General features: G+C 34.0%; 1 protein-coding gene across 5 annotated transcripts in view; it reads right to left on the bottom strand.

The window, feature by feature from the left end:
* LOC115445242 (unconventional myosin IC) overlaps positions 1–20,141 on the bottom strand; it is a 63,300-nt gene that overhangs the window by 40,442 nt on the left and 2,717 nt on the right. The window contains exon 1 of one of the 5 annotated variants that reach the window (XM_037438544.1): positions 14,940–15,257. The exons of the other annotated variants lie outside the window; for them this stretch is intronic. The gene's annotated coding sequence lies outside the window, so the exon portion shown is untranslated. Of the gene's footprint in view, positions 1–14,939; positions 15,258–20,141 lie in introns of those variants that run through there. 5 annotated transcript variants of the gene reach the window in all.

Raw genomic sequence — 20,141 nt, 5'->3', positions numbered from 1 at the left:
TTGTATTGTTGTTATAAAGCTAGAATAATTCTTTAAGAAAACTGTTTAATTTACTGAGATAAATTCATAATAGTCTTCTACTAACTCTGATTGAATTATCAAAGTAAGATAACTTCCTTATTTAACAGTAATGTTGATAATGACTTTTACTGAATGAAAGTCCTTACGCAAAGAGTCTCCTAAACTTTAAATGTAGCTAAAGATTATCCTAGGACATAATCTATCTGTTTAGAAAATCTAACTGGAAACATCTTCGCAATCTTGTACATTTATATTATCAGTAGGAAGTCAGGTTCTTAGGTATATCTAGTCTAGATTTTTCGAAAACGTTTAACAACAAAAGCGTAATATTGTTGCATCAATTTCGCTTGCCATTTAAAATATATTTCTTAATCCAGTTTACAACTTGACCAACTCTTCATAACATTTTAATTTATGTGTTCTCTGCAATCCGTAAAGGTCAAATTCCGTTGAAAACTTTAATAAATTCGTTTCATTCATTAATACGCCGAAGCAAATGGAAATATTTCCATTTGTAAGGGACAAATACCTAATGAAATTTAAAATTATGGACACTTTGATAGTCTTTAATTGAGATTGTTGGAGGCATAAAGTACTCCCTTGGATCGCTCTTATCCGTATTCTTTTGTTTTAAGACCCCTCGTCAGGATGCGGCCTTGAATATTCGTTCCATATATTTTGGTGCACGAGTTACGGTAGGAGTACAAAGATTTAAGCATCATTTATTAAAAAAATCAATTTAGGGTTTTTGTGAAAATGTTAAGCTACCATATTATATCTTATTAAATTGTCTAAAAGTGTTGGTTGTAAATTAAAATTATATTAATTTAGCTGGTAATCGTTCTCCACATAACAGTACTTCTATGTAAATAAACATAGATAAAGCCGAACATAGAACTTCTTTTATGCAGTCGGTTAAAAAGTATGTTTACAGGAAAATTATGAATAAAAATACATTGGTATTAGTTAGGTACGTTTTCCTGTTTTGTCTTAGTTTCGGCAGTCTATATTTTAAGATTATACGATTAGACGCAATTAATGAGTGATTAACTGTCGTAAAAGTATATCTAAGTCGTAAACTAGGGTTATATGATTTACTTCAATATCTTATATCGGTCTGTCAGTTGTCACACGGACATAAGGGCGTTTTTTCAATATACATCTAAGCTTACGTTTTAATTTATTGTAGGGTCAGCAAAATAGCTAAAAAATATCAAAGTTTCAAATCACTTTTAACAATCGTTTTTTACTATCTAAAATAAACTATTATTGGTTTGCTTTTTTTTAAGGTAAAGAAAAAATACTTTTCGGTTAAAGTATTGACTTTACTTACTTTTTACTATTTACATTACTAACACATTTGTGTAGACGCGGTTTGAAGATTTGAGTTCATCATTTAGTAACGCAATGTCAAAATGAACCTGTATATGTTTTATTTTTCGTACGAAAATCAAAAACTAACTAATAATATCAGCCCTGTATTATATACTGTCCCACTGTTGGGCACGGACCTCCTCTACTACTGACAGGGAATAGGCCTTAGTCCACCACGCTGGCCTAGTGCGAATTGGTAGATTTCATACATCTTCGAAAATTCCTATAGAGAATCTCATAGGTATGCAGGTTTCCTCACGATGTTTTCCTTCACCGTTAAAGCAAGCGATAATTCACAAAGAATACACACTTAATTTTTTAGAAAATTCAAAGGTGTGTGCCCTTGGGATTTGAACCTGCGGACATTCGTCTCGGCAGTCCGTTCCAAAACCAACTAGGCTATCGCCGCTTTTAAAAAAAAATATTATTAAAGAACTATTATTATATAACTATTATTAGAAAACTATTATAAAAGTAATTTTAGCGTACATCAGGCCCATTTTTAAAGCTAACAATATTACATTAATATTGTTAGACTTGGTATCTTTTATCGCAATGTTCCCTTCACTTCTGACGATTAATTTATATGTGGTAATATTACTTAAATCTACGCTTATTTTTTTACCTTTGCAATGTATTACGCCATTGTATACCACAGAACATGCCTGTAAATGAATAAATCTATACATAATTATAAAACAACTCTTCTTCCTGTCTGTATGTTATCAATTTTCTCAAAATCTATTAACGGATTTGTATGGAATTTGGTATGGAGATAGTTTAATACCCTGGGAAGGTTATAGGTTACTTTCTATCCAGGGAATATATGTAGTCGGATTTTTATCCCGGAAAACTTGATCACCGATTACGATCAGGCGTTAGTAATGTTATTGATTTGAATATTCATTTACACTGGCTATCAGTGGCGCAGGTTCCATATGACCCAATACCTGTCGACTTCCCTTAGTAATTTCTGTAAAATCTTATTATCATTAGAACTATTTTCAAACCGCATTTATGCATATGATTACCTATAAGTTGTATAGGATTCCCTTTCCGAAAAAATCATCCTTCGCCACTACTGGCTACAATGTCATTTGAACAGAAATACTGGTAGCTGGTCTTTTTTATTCGAGAGTCCGTCTGCGCAAGAACTAGCGAATGTCTGTCTACCGCTAAGTAGCAGTGGTCTGCCTTGAAGAACACTATCATCACCACCACCACCACCACCATCATCATCACCATCATCATCATCATCATCATCATCATCATCATCGTCGTCGTCGTTATCCTCATCATCATCATCATCAGCCATATAAAGTCCACTACTGAACATAGGCTCTTCCCCAAAGATTTCCAGACGAACCTGTCAAAAGCAGCCTGCATCCAACGAAGGACACTATAGACTGCACTAATTACTGAGAATTATAAAACTTCATAATTTATGAAACATCCAGCTAGGTGCTTAGTAATTCAATGTTCTGTATGGTATTGCTTTTATAGAGTGTCGTACCGCTTAAGAGGCGAGCGGAATGCTCGTCTTGTCACTTAAATGCAATAAAAAACGCAACAGTGCTAGTACAATGTAACTTGGCCGTAGAAATATATTGCGATAATACATAGCCAGACTTGCTACAGATCTGTACGAGGAATGTTCTGCCATAATGAAGGCAGTGTCACGTATGATATTAATAACAATTTATTAGAAAGTGAACGCGAGCCGGTTTCCGCCCACAGGAGGCTTTGTTGTGACTGCGTCGACACTTGATCCTACGCGACTTTACAACTCTCACATTATTTTGTGCGGCTAGCATTTATCAATATGACGCATCGTTCAAAAATGTATATTTGGTATAGGTAATTATGTCTATGGTCATCTTAATAATGTAAGCGGAGTTTTATAAAACAAACAAAATCAATATATTTATTCAAGACAGGTTTTGCTGACGATAGTAAAACAGGCTTTGCCTTTGTCATTGTTAAAGACGAATCGGTGATTTTGTAAAGGTATCATCATCATCAGCCCATTGCAGTCCACTGCTGGATATAGGCCTCTTCCAAGGTATGTCATAGAGCCCGGTTGTTACTTAATTCACCCAGTCGTAGAGGTTTATCTAATAATTTTTTATGATGATTTTTCTTATGTTCAAATCGACCCAATCTATTTCAGTTTAGCTTATTATTCGTGGATTTCCTTAGATTAATTCTTAGCATTTTAAGCCTGTATTTGAATTTTGTTAATATTACAGAATACGGAGCGAAGGTCAACACGACGAGCTCAATGATTGTTGCAATTGTTAATAGAATTAGCTCACGGTATATTGTAATACTTAGAGCGATTTGGAAATTGGATTTACGGTTAGGAGGAACCTCTTGCCGCTTGCAGATGATGTTACGACTTACGATATCTAGTTTTTTGACAGCTGTACTTTTAGATATATTTTTTATTCCAATGATTCAATAGAATGACGACACCATATCTAAAATTGTTTAGAAATACCGGCCTTTTAAGACATTTAGTCCTAGCCAGTAATTACTGGCTAGAGCTAAATGTCTAACTTAATGCTAGAACTAACAGGTCAATTGACCTGTCTTGCTTTTTTGAATATTTGTACTTATTTCTTTCTTGTAAAATTTTATGTTACTGCTGATTTATTTCTTACGATCAGTCAACTATGGGCTCTCTCTAGGGAAGCCAGGACCCTATACAGTCTTGTTTGCTCTGTAAATTGGAACCGGACTTCTTGTTCTACAGCCCATATAACCTATTAGACTAAGGTCATTATTGCTTTAGAAAATAATGACCATAAATCAATATTTATGTTATATTATACAAATAAATTGATTTAAGTGTGATTTAAAATACAATTATAATATAAAACTCTCGTATTTTCCAAAATCCAGAATGAGTAATCTTCTACATGTAGTAACTGTAGGTACTATTTTATCAACTTCATCCTTTAATTCATTGTTAGACTTATCGAATCCGGGAACATACATCCGATTAACTTGTGCCCAGTTTGCAAAGGTTTATGTAACGAAATACCTACATATTATGTCACTAACAATCATGTTGATTATTTATTTAACGGGATTATTCATTTTTTACACCACTTCTTTGGATTTGCGTATAATTGAAAATCCATGTTTAGATTCCCAGGTTCAATAATTGATAAGTATCAACTTTTGTTTAGTTGCATTAGCACTTTAGTGAGGAAAGAAACTTCTAGAAATCGAACGACAGTGGGAATGTGAAGATCCAGAAAATGTCCTTCAAACTGGAACACAACATAAACAAACTCCTATAAATCGAAGTAGTCTAAACACTGGACTTAGCATATTGGTCTTTTGTTAACCACGACGACCCATTTATCAACTTGTATGAAGCTTGGATCCTGAACATCACATCCTTAGGACTGCGTGAAACACCAGATTATATTTTGATGAAGGGGCAAAATAGCCCATATATCCTTAGCAATAAAATCATAAATGTTAAGCTAGCATTACCATAGAAGAGCGGCGATAGCCTAGTTAGGAGTAGAACGAACTGCCGACACGGATGTGTGCAGGTTCAAAACCCAAGGGCACGCACCTTTACTATTCTAAAGTTATGTGTGTATTCTTTGTAAATTTTCGCTTGATTTAACGGTGAACTAAAACATCGCGAGGAAACCTGCACACTTTAAAAGTTTTCTATACGTATTTTGAGGGTTGTGAAGTCTACCAATCCGTACTAGGTCAGCGAAGTGGACTAAGGCCTAATTTCTCTCGATAAGGAGGCCCGTGCCTAGTAATGGGGCAGTATATAATACAGGACTGATATTATATTATTATTTATTATCACGCGATAGCATCAAGGCTGTATCGAAATATTCATATCGTCTTCATACTGCCACAATCATAAAGATACGATATCTCTGATTATAGCAGGTATATGTGTTCATGTTATAATGTCTAATGTCCATTGTTCATTATGTTTTTGAAGATAAAAAGAATATGACACTATAATATATTCTAATTAAAATTATTACGTACGCCATTTCATTTCATGATTATCTTTTTTTTTTAACATAACAACAAGGAGGTTTTAACAAGAATTACAAACTTCTTATTAAATAAATACCACAGACACTCAATGTAGTATGGAGTTGTATATGTAAATACACAACTATATGTAAATGTAGTATGAAATTGTAATTTGTAATGGCGTCATTGGTTTATCAAATTTTGTTTAAGAAACCGATAAGATCATTCACTAGATTGAAATCTTAAATCAAATTTTAATAACCAAGTTTCAACAACATAGTTAAAACAATCAAACAATAATTAATCTGGTTGCCATAGAAACGAAATAACTCAAGCGTAATCTCCATTAGATCCTTCAAACAAATTGATTATTCGTATTCAAGCTTCGTCTCCGTTAGAGGTGAACGGCTGCCAAACTCATCGCCTTAAGGTGATTCATCTTATTGCACATACAAAACATAGCTTCGGATAGCTTGCGTTGAAAATATATTATTTACTTATGGGATAAATGAAATATTTAGCTATCTATATGATTCGATGGTCATTTTTATGACTGATTATTGTTGTATACTCTGGATTTAAGTTAAAAGAGTAGTGGTTTTTACTCTCATAGGCATAAGCTATTTGTTTTATAACTTGCACTTAAACAGTGTCTAGCTCATCTTGTAGTATTATATTTGCGGTATTAGGTAATATCTGAGGGTAATATGGCTTGCTAATATATATCGTTGAACGAGACGAACAAAAACATAAAATTTTTGAAAAATTGAATTTCGAATGGGCATTAATAAAGACTGAGTAAATGCGATGTGCCTATGTGCGCTAAGCTTTATTACAGTCCATTAATTTCACATTTTAAATGAATATTCTGCGTGGCAAAGTTATAAAGGTCAAGGGCGGTGGATTTAGACCGCCCTTGAGGCCTAGGTTTAGTCTAAGGCTATTAATCAAATTACTGTATGTACTTTTACGAGCTAGCTTAGCGGTAATTTTAGTTTACAAATACTGATCGTGGATTCGAGTGGATATAAATTATAAATTATAAGTGTTATAGCGTTGAAGACTATGAGCTGGCTATAAAACGATAGGGTACTAGTTCTATGTCCGCAACGAAATATATGTACTAAAATTATTTTGGAGTTATTGCGGAGCTATAAGTCCCCTGTTATACATACGACATATAAATTAATGCTCGTAATAGGCGGTTAGAATATATGATTTATACATTGCTCTTAATAAAATAATGACTTATTCCAAAATTGATAATTTCTGGGAGTCGTCCAAAAACTAATTTCCGTTTGCGACTTTTTTTTCATGCTATAGGTTTCCTTTTTGACTTATCTTTAACAATTTCAATTTTATAGCAACTTAAAAAAAGGTCGTATACAGAAATTAGTTTTTTGACGATTGCCACAAATTAACACTTTTGGAATAGGTCATTGTTTTATTAAGAGAGCGACATTAGTTTGTATTTAACTATTTTATTTTCCCTACCATTTCTTTTTACTATGTAAGCAAGTATCTAAAAACCGGTAAGACTATCAAAGATAAGTGTTATACCGTAATGGTGTTAATGCAACCTTGACCGCTCGAAAAAAACGTGGCTACCGAGCCTGATGCGATGAAATTATGCACTAATGAATGTATAATCAATTTGCGCGGGGAATGGCGGTCTTCGCTGTGTTTTTATCGTGGTAGTGGTCAGATGTTTAGTCATCTTAACTTCTTATAAAGCGAAAGTTTGCGAAGATATTTTTATGTTTGGTAGAAGTAATTGCGGAAGCTAAACGGTTTTGAATGGAAGATGTAGGATAGATCATGTCCTGGATTAATAATTATAGTGCTTTTCAAAAAAGGGCACACGTTGTTATCCTATTTTACTTCATACTAATATTATAAATGCGAAAGTTTGAAAATTTTTGGTTGTTCAAAGATGTTTGTTGAAAGTAAACATAGACACAACTGAATGGCTTTGGATGTACCTAATTTGGCACACGGGCAGACCATGTTTTGGATTAACAAATAGGCTACTTTTTATCCGTGTAATGCTCTCATGTAATTTTTTTTCTATTTTTTTATTAAGTTGCGCTGATACATTGTACGTCGTAGATTGTTTTAAGGCATTTTGTAGCAAGTAAGGCTTTTACTGGAGCAAAGCCGCGATCAACTCCTAGTGCCTAATTAAAATAACGCATATTTGTAGTAGGTACTTAACGTAAAGAAATTTAATATGGCCAATGTGCGATTATATTGTGTGATTATAAGTTTGTTCAGGATGCTAACATCATTTTTGGAACCCAAGCTCATTACGCCTTTAGGAGGCATACTCTAAGTCTACTGGTAAATTGACAAGGGTCTGAAACCAATAATGGTCAGATTTGGTGGACATAATATATCCTTATTAAGAAGTTGGAAAATACCTTTGTTGTTTATAGGGACATAGTTTGTAAAAATGGTAAAATGTATTTTTTTAAGTTTATGACATACGTAATTAATTCTGTATGCAATAAGGAAGACATGCAAGCGAAGAAACCTTGAATTCGTTAAGCAATACAAAAAAGGAATGGTTCACAAAATATGTTGTACGAACAATATATTGATATAGACAAATATTGTTTATTCTAATTTATTTATGTATTCAATAAGAGCTGACAGTGACAAAATATGAATCCAAAAAGATATTCAAATCATGCAATACACAAAAAGTTATCTATAAATGTGGGTTTGGCTTTATAGCTGTATTAGTTTTTTCAACGAACAATTTAAATTAGATATAAAATCTTTTTTTTGTGCATAAATTTCTATATTCTCTATGATTAAGAAATTAAACATGGCGTCGCTATCCCCTACAAATAAATTGTTTAATTTCCGTAATAAAACACAAAAACACGGTCGTTTGCCTCAACCGTCACGTAGAAACAGTTTGAAGGATGTGTGACATCATATTTACGAATAAAACAATGAGTCAGGACGAATTGTTGTGATGTGACTACAGGAATTAGGTTATACCTTTGTATTTCTCACGATTTTACGCGCCATTTTGACAGGTGTTGGTACACCTGTCAGTTTTGTACGGCTTCAGCAAAAGGCGGGGATTAAAGTCTGTTTTTTTGGTTATAAACCTTTTTATTTTTGTGGTTAGTACAACTGCTTACTGAGGAGTTATAGGTAATTTACCGCACCCGATTCTATTTAAATTGTAAGCTAATTAACTATAAATGGTATGGTGGGTAGTGGCGTCTGTTACTGCGAATTTATGTTCTAGAATTTCAAAATGTCAACAACTATATGGCTCCTAAGTACCGTATGTAAAAAAATAAAGATATCCCCTTTTTTAGCTTTTCGTTATCTAGGCATGTTTTGCTACAAAACCCATTAAAAAAAGTTAATAAATGAAGATTTTTTACGATACGATACTTTAGCCATCGAACTATTTCTCATAAAGCAACAAAGTTTTAATAAAACTACGATAAAGTATATTTTCATTTTCTCCATCATAACTTTATTTATAGAAACTCACGCGTAAAATCCTAAAAAGATATACATACATACATAGTATCACGCCTCTATCCCATAGGGTTAAGCAGAGACTAGATTGCCACTTTGCACGATTCTGGCATACTTCTCTCGTTTCCTCCATCTTAAAGATATAAGTGCAGCAATACGCGAGCTAGCGACTGTCTGCCGATTTTCGCTCAAATACCTTCTCCCTAGAGGCTTATAAGAACTAGGGCACAATGTTTCTGAAATCCAAAGGTCAAGCCATATCGTTAGTCATAGTAGGGTTGTGTGGATGACGTGAGACCGCGCCCCCGAAGGGTGTGAGTTTCCGACCTACATTCAACACCGTCGCACCGTGGAAGATGTAATGGGTTCGAGCTCTGACTGTATGCTTTTAGATTTTTTTGTTGATGTAAGGATTTATTTGTATTAAAGGAACAAACTCGTGATGGCTCACTTTAATAGTGATGGAATTGTGAAGTTCCTGGTATAATGACAGCTATTCAATATTTGTTGATATAAGGAGAAGTATTTGTATTGAAGGAACAAACTAACAATTGCTCATCTTAATGGTAGAGGAATAGTGAAGATCCTGGTATAATGACAGCTATTAAATATTTGTTGATATAAGGAGGAGTATTTGTATTGAAGGAACAAACTGACAATTGCTCATCTTAATGGTAGAGGAATAGTGAAGATCCTGGTATAATGACAGCAATTAAATATTTGTTGATATAAGGAGGAGTATTTGTATTGAAGGAACAAACTGACAATAGGTCACCTTAACGGAGAAGGAACTGTGAAGATCCTGGTATAATGACAATTGTCGAGTAAATGTCAAATCCAAGTTAAATATTGAATTTCAAGGAGGAAAAATCTCCAAGTACTTAATTTGTGAGCTGATGTTAGACATCGAAGGGTCATTATAACCCGATTCTTGCCGGCTTCTCTTTATGTAGAATCTAATCATCATCAGAACGATTGGAGACCGCATTTATGCATATTAGTACCTATATGTCGGGTTCCCTTTTGAAAAATTTTACCTTTGGCCACTAATCTTTAGACTGTACGGTCAAAATCAACAATAAGCACCCCAGGTAAGTATTGTTCGCAAATCATACCTTTAATACAGTAGACTACGTATGGTAATAAATAATAATTCCAAGCTTATCGAAATAAGGAAACATACCTTTTCATATCATCAGGAAAACTGTTTCTGGGAATATAATAAACATGGCACCTAACGTAATGGATGTTTCTGGTAACTCATATGTTTTTGTATAGAACTGTATATATTGCATCGATGGCGTAGTTGTATAAAAGTGCGACTGCAGTGCTGAGGTCTCGGGTTCGATTCCCGGGTCGAACAAATTGATATTGTTTTTCTATTTATTATAATTTAGAAGTTTGTAATTGGTGTTCGATATAGCGAAAAACTCGCCCATCACGCCGTATCATATCATGGGACGGAATACGCTCGACGGAAATTGTATTTGTTGCGTCTTTGCCTACCCCTGATTGCGATGATTCATGATGATGAAAATCAAATTATCTGCCTAGACAACTATCGCTTGGCACAACAGATTCATGTTACCAAACAAAACGCAAAAAACGGTGGCACCATATGAGAGAGGCCTGTACCCAGCAGTGGGACTTTACTGGTTGTGGATGATGATGAATATCGAATTATCTGCCTAGACAACTATCGATTGGCACAACAGATTTATGTCACCAAACAAAACGCAAAAACGGTGGCACCACATGAGAGGCCTGTACCCAGCAGTGGGACCCTACAGGCTGTGGCTGATGTTGATGAAAATCGAATTATCTGCCAACATCTGCCAAGACAACCATTGCTTGGCATTATAGATTCATATAACCTAACGAAACGTTTTTCGCTTAGATTACGCATCTATCGTAATAAGTCGACATATTTCCGTGTATTTAATTATTTTCACATAATTATCTCATGGGAAACTTACTCCATGCTTGATGTTGTAACTTTGTTGAGTTAATGTGGTAAATGAGGTTTCTTCAGAGGTTTTTTTAGGTACTCAATGGTCTTATTTTGTATTCTTTTTATAATGTACCAATTATGTGTTATACATCATTTGGATAACAATCTATGAACTATCTACTAATAAGTTATTTAAATTTAATCTAAGTTTCTAATGAGTCTATGACTAAGAATATTTTCAATATTTATTTTCTTATTGTGTCTATTAAGGGGCAGATGTATTGTTTGCGTGTTTTTTTTAATGAATGAAATTTCCTATTTTGCATAATTCGTTTTTCTCAAACCCAAATCCTAATAGCTATTTTGTTAAGGCTAACACCATTTCCAAGATATTACGGTTTTTGCCAAAAACTTTGCGATGACGATGGTGACGCACTATTGTTTAATATCGTCCATAGGTTAGGTTAGGTTAGGTTAGAGCTGTAAAAGAAATTAGGTATACCTTGACAAATGTACTTCTCTACCTACCCGTTCATACGCTAATATAAAAGCCTTTATATAATATAAAAACGCAATGTCTCTAATTCCCTAAAAGGTAATTAACAGATATGAGTATCATGTTTATCTTTCTATTTTTATAGCATGTGATAGTGTCGAAATTTCCGATGAATAATACACGTATAATATAGATATAACTTATTAACTACAAAGGTGATTAGTTGTAATATACCTTCTTTTGTATGTAAATAATATATGTGTACATAAGTTCACACCATAATCAAATATTTTTTTCTCTGTAGTGATTCACCTAGTTAAAGTAGTTTATTGCCACAAAATAACTAGGTTATACAGTGTATTATTTTTCATTGCGTGAGGGGGACGAGGTTCCGTTATTTGATACATAATTCGTCTCCCCCCCTACTCAAATGATTAGGACAAGGCGCAACTAGAGCATTCATATGTCGTCGTAAATACATGTCCCATGATATGATAGGAAATCTATTGTTATAAAGGACACAAAATCCAAACCCAGATAACTTTGAGATGTTTGTTCTATAGTATATTATATGAGTACTTAATTCTCTAGCCTTTTTGTTTACCTGTTTACCATAAATGGCGTTGTAGATGTAACCTAACTACTAACTCAATAACATACTTATTTACGATTACAAGCTTGCTAATAAATTGGGTCTTTGATTGCATATCTAATTATGTCGATAAACATGTCTTTTATAATCTTATAGAATCCACAAAATCCAACGTCGATAACGACAAACCGGTTTTTTAGGTAAGATTCATATCGCTACCTAACTGTTGCTCGCGGATTCGCCTGCGTGTAAGACTTTTCCGGGATAAAAGTCCCGCTATATATTTTCCCGGGATAAAAAGTAGCTTATGACTTCTTAGGGTCTCAACCTATCTCCATACCAAATTTCATTGAAATCCGTTGGGTAGTTTTTGAGTTTATCGGGTTTAGGCAGGCAGACAGATGCGGCGGGGGACTTTGTTTTATATTAAATTGTTTAGGACTTTGTAATGGGAACAATTCCATCATATATGATTGTTGCGTAACTTTAACCGTTTATGCAGCGCACGCGACGGAAGCTCTCAAAAGGAATAAATTCTCCCCATTCTTGCTACATTTTTCATTGATGCGCGGCCTCTCTTGGTTATAGCGCATTGATATATAGTCTATAACCTTCCTTCATAAATGAGCTATCTAATACTAAAAGAATTTTCCAATTCGAACTAATAGTTCCTGGAATTAGCGCCTTCAAACAAATTTTCAGCTTTATATTATACTTTATATTATACTTATTGCGTGTTGACACATTATTACCAAAGAACTTTTTTTTTGGAATCTGAACACAGAATTCCATATTTAAAATTTGAAAATTACCGTTGTTTGGAACAATACATAATCGATTTATTTTATTTAAGCCATTTTAATCTGTTCGGCCTTAATTACTCGTTCATAAATTATATCGCAAAGAAATCGATCAATGCCTAAATTATAATTTTTAGATTAAAACAATATCAATACTTACGTAGAAATATTGTATTATGATAATATTTGAATTAACGAAAACGATATGAGTTTTAAAAATATAAAAGGTTTTAATTGCTGAACAATGTGACTCATACATTATACAACTGTGTACATACAATAAAGTAAACACAACACGCAATACTATAAATTAAACACACGTTTTGAATAATAATGTGATAAAAATTGGTTTTCTAAGGGGTCATAGGAAAAAAAATGTGAATAAAGGACATTGTGTAAGGGAGCAAAAAATTATAATAAAAATGACCATTTTTTTTGTAAATTGTTTAGTTCTATTTTTAAAAATATACTGAAAACAGCTGTCGCCAGAACACTGACAATAACGTTAAATTATTTATGGTCATAATTCTATAAAACAACCTCCGCAGGCTGTATGGCTGAGAGCTTTTGCCTTCTCCTTAAGGAGTAAATCAAACCAAAAAAAAACAACCTCCGCAAAACTAAAATTTTAAATTTTGCATGAAATACTTAAAATATTTTGAAATGCGTATAACACGGTTTACCTATTAGGTCCCACGTACAAAATGATTTAGTGTTTCGTGCCTTATCTTAATAAAATACGCGCAATATTGTGCGGTACGCAATTTCTTAACATTCTATGTTTCAATAGATATGTACTTGAAATAATGTTAACTTGGTGTGTGCGCGTATGTTTTCGTTTTGACAATATTAATTGGGAAAATCAAGAAATTATAAATCGTTGAATAGAACTTTGTTATAATGCATTCTTGTTAGGTGACGTATCGCAACCAAGTGTGAAAATATTATTTGAAAATTAGTTTACGTCATATCTTAAGTAAGGCGAGCTGCTAGATTAAGAAGTTAGTATAAAATTTGAAAAAAAATGTATGTACTGATTTTTTTTCCCAGACTAAAAAATAAGGCTCATTGCCCATTTCTTATGTTGTGTTTTTATTCCATTGCGTAGTAAACTCTAAGTCTGCGTTGTAAACACTTGTTTCAATAAAGATGAATCATGAATCTGTGTCATACAAGGTCCAGACGTGTAGCTTGTAGGTTAGGTCAACAGTAGAATTACCAAGGCGAAGATCAGAGTTGTAATTTTAAACAAAATAATCTCAGTCATTACATGAATGGGATTTGTTAATTTTTGTCCTACTAAATGACTATCGCAGCTCTGTAAGGGCCTAACAGCTACTACAAAGTATAAAAAGGAAAAAGCAAGATTACAGCACAACACTCATTTTATTTGTGACGAATGTTGCGGATTCGAAATTCGAATCCAGACTTCGTGGCACTTCTACTTTTTTAAATTAAATTCGTTGTCAGATACTGGCTGCATAAATGTTGACGGAGATAAAGTGAGGGCATAATATGCATGTAATTTCTCTATAGGTAAAACTTTACTTTTTTAAATTTGGAAAATATGTTATATCCATAAGTATAACGGGTTATAAACACATATTTTTAAAACAACTAGTTTGGTTTTATGGTCACTATATATATGGATGTGCAGTTTTCTCTATTGTAAAGGCTTTGAGTGACCAAGGTACTCGTTATGTGCGCGTTCAGAAGCCGGTTTTAAGCGCATCCGGTTTTTCCGGAAAGACGATGCGGCCGCTTCTTGAATTTATTAAACGTTCCGGAAATTTGCATTATGTTTCTCAAAAATTTATATAGTACCGAAGTATATATTGCCAAATAATAAAATTAATTTAACATATTTTCCTAATACCCTCATTTATACTGTAATGTAGATTAGAAGAGGTCAAAAGTCGCGAATGTTGAATTAATCAAGCTTTAAAGTTTAGAATAATAATCATCTATGAATAATGATTTTCAAACAAAAATATAACATTTTGAAGATGTATCATTAATTGCGTGTAATATAAATGCTTTTGACGCACGTTATCCTTATCGAATTAACACTATTGATAAAAAACAGATCAATATAGAATCGATTTTCTCTCGATGAAAAAAATCAATGTCAACGACCGTTTTAAAGTAACGTGCAAAAGTTCACCAGCTTACCTCACAAATAAACTCGGTTATATCTCGATATAAAAACACATTCCACAATGCATCACTGCACGAAATATAACCTGTGCACTCACTTAAACTCACCCGAAAACATGTGTATCGATTACTTTATCACCTTATCAATCACTGAAACTAATATCGATAGAAAATTATAACAAATAATCGATAATTATATTATTTTAAATTGGGAACGAACTGGCCGCTTTAAAGAATTTGAAATAAAAAAATTAGTTTAAAAACTTTCGATTCGTGTAACGACCAGTGTTGCGACGAGCGGCATGGAGTCAACGCGAGCAACCGATGTGAACTGAACTAAGGCACACAGACCGGTCAAGCGAGAGCTCGCATTGTGTCATCGGTGAGCCTTATGTTTTCCATCTAAGACACAGTGTCGCGTGTGGGTGAGATAAATGTCTAGAGACAGCCTTTGGCATTAACATGAGATGTTTTGATAAACTACCAGTTGGTAACAAAGTTGTTGAATTGTTGTTGTTATTCTAAAAAAAACTTGTTTGTCGACGTAAAGGAAACGCTAAAATGGACTGTTCATCAGATTATTCTAACATGGTTAGCTTTTTAAGTTAAGCAATTTATAATATTTGTCAATTGCCACATTTATTTAGTTTTTCGAAAATATTCATCAGAAAATTATAATTTAGCATTAATGATTATGAAAATTATTCCACCTAAAAAAACTGTATTACATAAATGTTCCACATATTGCAATATAATCTTTATCTCACGACAATTTATAACCAAATCTGAATAACGATAACCCCCTTTCGAATACAGTTACACATCCACAGCCAAAAATGAAAGGAATGATTGACAGATAGCGCTCAAGAGCTATGACTCACTATCGTTCGAGATAATCCGCCAATACCGACACAACACAGTATTTATTGAGTCGTTCGTTCGAATCACTCACATATTGCACGCTAGCTTATAGTGTTTTGTTAGTCAAAACAAACCTTGAGTTCATTGTAATAAGGTTAAAGATCGTTTGAATACATTTTGTAAGGTTCATATAATGACACGTGAAGAGGTAAGCTTTGTAAAATAGACGAATTTTAAATGCATTTTGTGTTAAACGCGACGTAATCGCCTTAATGGGAGGTCGTCTAAGGTGATATAATGCAAACTAATCATTGTTATAAGGGCCGATAGATAGTTAATTGATTTCATTCTATCGATAAACGTTTAATTTCTAATTATTTGTTTTACTTATAAAAATAATGCAGTCTGTTTTTTATTTTTCGTTAATGCAATGTTATTTACAATATGATTTTTCAAGTTTCACCTCAAAATCGGTACTACATTAATTTAGTGGGGATTGTTAAATGTTCCGAGTTTGATTCAAATTAAATGATTTATTATAGTTAAAAAATGTCTGCCACGGTAGTGTAGTTGTATTGCGTCCGCGGTATGACTACTGCTCTGAGGTCCCAGGTTCGAATTCCGGGTCGCGCAGTGATATTTGGGTTTTCCCCTCACACTAATCCGGAGTCGGGAATTGGTGCTCAATATGGCGATAGGATCGCCCCCTATCACACCATGGGAATACGAATGGCGGAAAGTGGACGCATCAGTTGCGTCTCTGCCACCTTTCTGAGATTCAAGGCGTGAGTACGTATGCATATTTGCTTTTTAAATTGCAATCCGATTTCTACTTATAACCAGTGCCGGATTTATATTTTTTATGAGTGTAGGCCACTTCATTTCCGCCGCCCCATGTAGATAGGTTTATGTATGTATGTATGTAGGTTTCTAAAATACTTAACAATTTGTCATTTGTTTGTATTATAGAAGGCACTAAAGTTTAATAAACGAATGATTAATTAAATCGAGTGAGCGTCCTCTGAAATCTGCCGCCCCTAAGAGGCTGTCGCCTGTACGGCCTATTTACAAATCCAGGATTGCTTATAACATAAATAAACTCCTAAGCGACGTGTTGATCGGAAAAAAAACATCATATTGAATTACGTCGAGACAACACTACGCAATCGCCTTCATATTACATTTCACATCACATAATATTTATTAATATTATCAATTTGCGCCACTTTCTTTTATTGCACAATTGTAAAAGAATAATAAGAATTGTTTATTATGAACTAATTCCCGATGTTTAAGTAGCCTTACTAATCTATAAGTACTAATATAAGTAATATAAACCTAACTTGAAATTGGCATAATGTACAATTGCCATAAAAAAAAGTAATATAAAGTTGAAGAGTTTATTTGAATGCGCTTATCTCAGGAATTACTAAACGGATTTTGATGTTTTTATCTAATACGAAGCTTTATTATTTCTTAGTGCTAAAGGCTACTTTATGTCGCACGTTGCGATGTCGCGTTTTTTTTAATTGCTAGTCGTAGATTTCCATGATGCGTTTATGTGTAGAGCTCTTTTCGTGTCGAACTGTTGTTCTGTAAAGGTGCGTAAAACAAGGATAAACTATCAAACACATTTTGATATTTCAAAATCAAGGGCATATTATAAATGGTGCATTTATTTAACATCATCGTAGTTCAGTGCATGCCTTGCTAAGTACATACTACAAGCACTGGTAGGTCTCTCATATGTGAAAGTCCGCCTGGGTAGGTACCGCCGTAATGTCTATTTCTGCCACCAAACAGTGTGTAGTGTTGTATTCCGGTTTGAAGAACATTGTAGTTAGTGTAACTACTGGACATAATGAGACTTAACATCTCACAACAAACAACATACAATACTTTGGCGACCAACAGATGGCGAGCGCAGTGGAATACCAAGCAATACTTTGTAATTTAGGTTGTTGGATGGTGTTTCTGCTGATGAGCTGTCGTATCGCTTACCATCAGGCGAATAGCCTGCTCGTCTCGTCATGCAAAGCTATAAAAAAATCTATCGAATACCAAGTTTTATCACCGATAACATTTAAATGGCGGCTAAGTTAAAGCAAGCAATGGCGGCTTGATTGAAGCTAATTTTAGTATTGATGCATTTCATTTACTGTCTTTAATCGCCTGTTATCGAACCGGACGACTTTTGTCGGTAACCGATTATTATCGGACCGATTTTAGTCGGCGGGGGTGACTGCTCATTTAATGCAGATACAAATGTCATGCTTGTTTCCTAGGATGTTAAAAACTTAATACCAAAGAATTACACGTAGAAAGATCTAGAATTCAAACATTACGTATCTAAGAAAAATTGTTCTAAAAAGAATTAGTGGATTAGAAAATACGTCTATAAATAATGTTATAAATATATTCACGTATATGTATAGGTACATACCTATTTTAATTTTTAAGTTTTAATTAGTAGTGGATATTACGAGTTAAAATATAGATGATTATTTAAAGTAGAGAAAAATTATACTGCTTTTGTATTAAGAGCTCAGTGACGTAAGACATTATTCTTCGCAGAAGTATCTATAAATAATAAATATTACTCACCAAAACCAAAAAACAACCCAAGTTATAATTTAGTGAAAATAAAAATGGATAATTATTCTTCCCAATGTCAATAAAAATTTATGTTTTCGTGCGGACCCCGATAATCGAGTACAAAAATGAGTATTGTTTCGAGTCATAAAATATAAAAAGCCGAAAGCCATTGGAGGGTTTTTAATTATAAAACGAAATTGCATGGTTTTGAATGCAGTATGTTTGTTGTTTCGGTGTGAGTCATCAGAGGGTATTTACCGTTCTTAATAATAATTTAATTCATATTTGAGCGGCGATAGCCTAGTTGGGAGTGGAACGGACTGCCAAGACGAATGTCCGCAGGTTCAAATCCCAAGGGCACATACCTCATGTGTGTATTCTTTGTGAATTTATCGTGCGCTTTAACGGTGAAGGAAAACATCGTGAGGAAACCTGCACATCTGAGAAGCTCTCTATAGGAATTTTGAAGGTGTGTGAAGTCTACCAATCCGCACTAGGCCAGCGTGGTGGACTAAGGCCTAAACCCTCTCAGTAATAGAGGAGGCCTGTGCTCAGCAGTGGGCAAGTATATAATACAGGGCTGATATTATTATTATTATTAATAATACTTTATGGGTGTTACATGATATAAAATAATTTATTTGAACCTGTAAAATTATATACATTATTTAGTTTCCATCAATATTAACTCTACCAACAGTTCGGAAAGCAGTTCTCACCAGACAAGAACGGGCAAGAAACTCTGATGTTATACTATGTAGTTACCAGTGCCCCGCAGCACTGCGTCTTGAGAGTCTGGATGTCAAACGCCAATTAAAAAATACCCAACCGAAGCGAACTTATAACTATACGCACAATTCATTAGGCCAACTGTGTTGTTTAACGTGTAAGCGCATTTTTGCTACTAAATACGGGTTCGCTAGCCACATTCCAGAATATAGCTAGATGTCTTCGTCGACGGGTACATCGTGGAGGATATCAATCATCAGTTACCAGTGACCGTCCTAAGCCGAGGTTCGTAAGCCGTTCGAGGGTTGCTCTCGGCATGGTCGCTTTTTCCAAGGGTTGCGAGCGCCTAAAGCATTCACCCAAAAGACCGTTTGTATAAGCCGTCCTTTGCCGCGCTAACAAACGTAATGTCATAAAAAAGTACTAATTAGTTTATAATACCAGCCCTGAATATACTGCCCACTGCTAACCACCAGGCTCCTCTACTACTGATTGTTTAAACTTTCGTCCACAACGCTGGCCTAATGCGGTTTGACAGACGTCACATACCTTAGAAACCTATGGAAGATTCTAAGCTATGTAGGTTTCCTTGCGATTTTTTCCTTTACCGTTAAAGCGTACCGTAATTATTAAGCATGTAGACCTAGATGTTTTCGAAATTAGAGGGCAATTTCAATACGTCTGGAAAAGTTTTATTTTTTAATATCAAAAATAATCATAAAATTTACAAAGATGCCAACGGTCATACGTGTAAAACATAAAGCTCTTTATGATGAAGTGTTTATATCATTTGCTGTATTATCTGATAGCCGTACATTTCTTACTGCCCGTTTATCTTAAGATGATAGCGTGTGCGAAATTATAATCTATGGCGCGGCGTCAAAATACCCGTTTACGATGTATTTCCTTTATGCATTTTATGCCTAAATGAAATAGATAAATAGGTGATTATTATATAATTAATTGAGTATTTTGAGTTTGATTTCACTGTGTTAATATTACAAAGCGGTGGTTAATTCATGACGGTTCAGA

This window comes from Manduca sexta, chromosome 14, assembly GCF_014839805.1.
Source record: "Manduca sexta isolate Smith_Timp_Sample1 chromosome 14, JHU_Msex_v1.0, whole genome shotgun sequence".
NCBI lineage: Eukaryota > Metazoa > Arthropoda > Insecta > Lepidoptera > Sphingidae > Manduca > Manduca sexta.
This window is presented reverse-complemented; position numbering and strand designations above follow the sequence as displayed.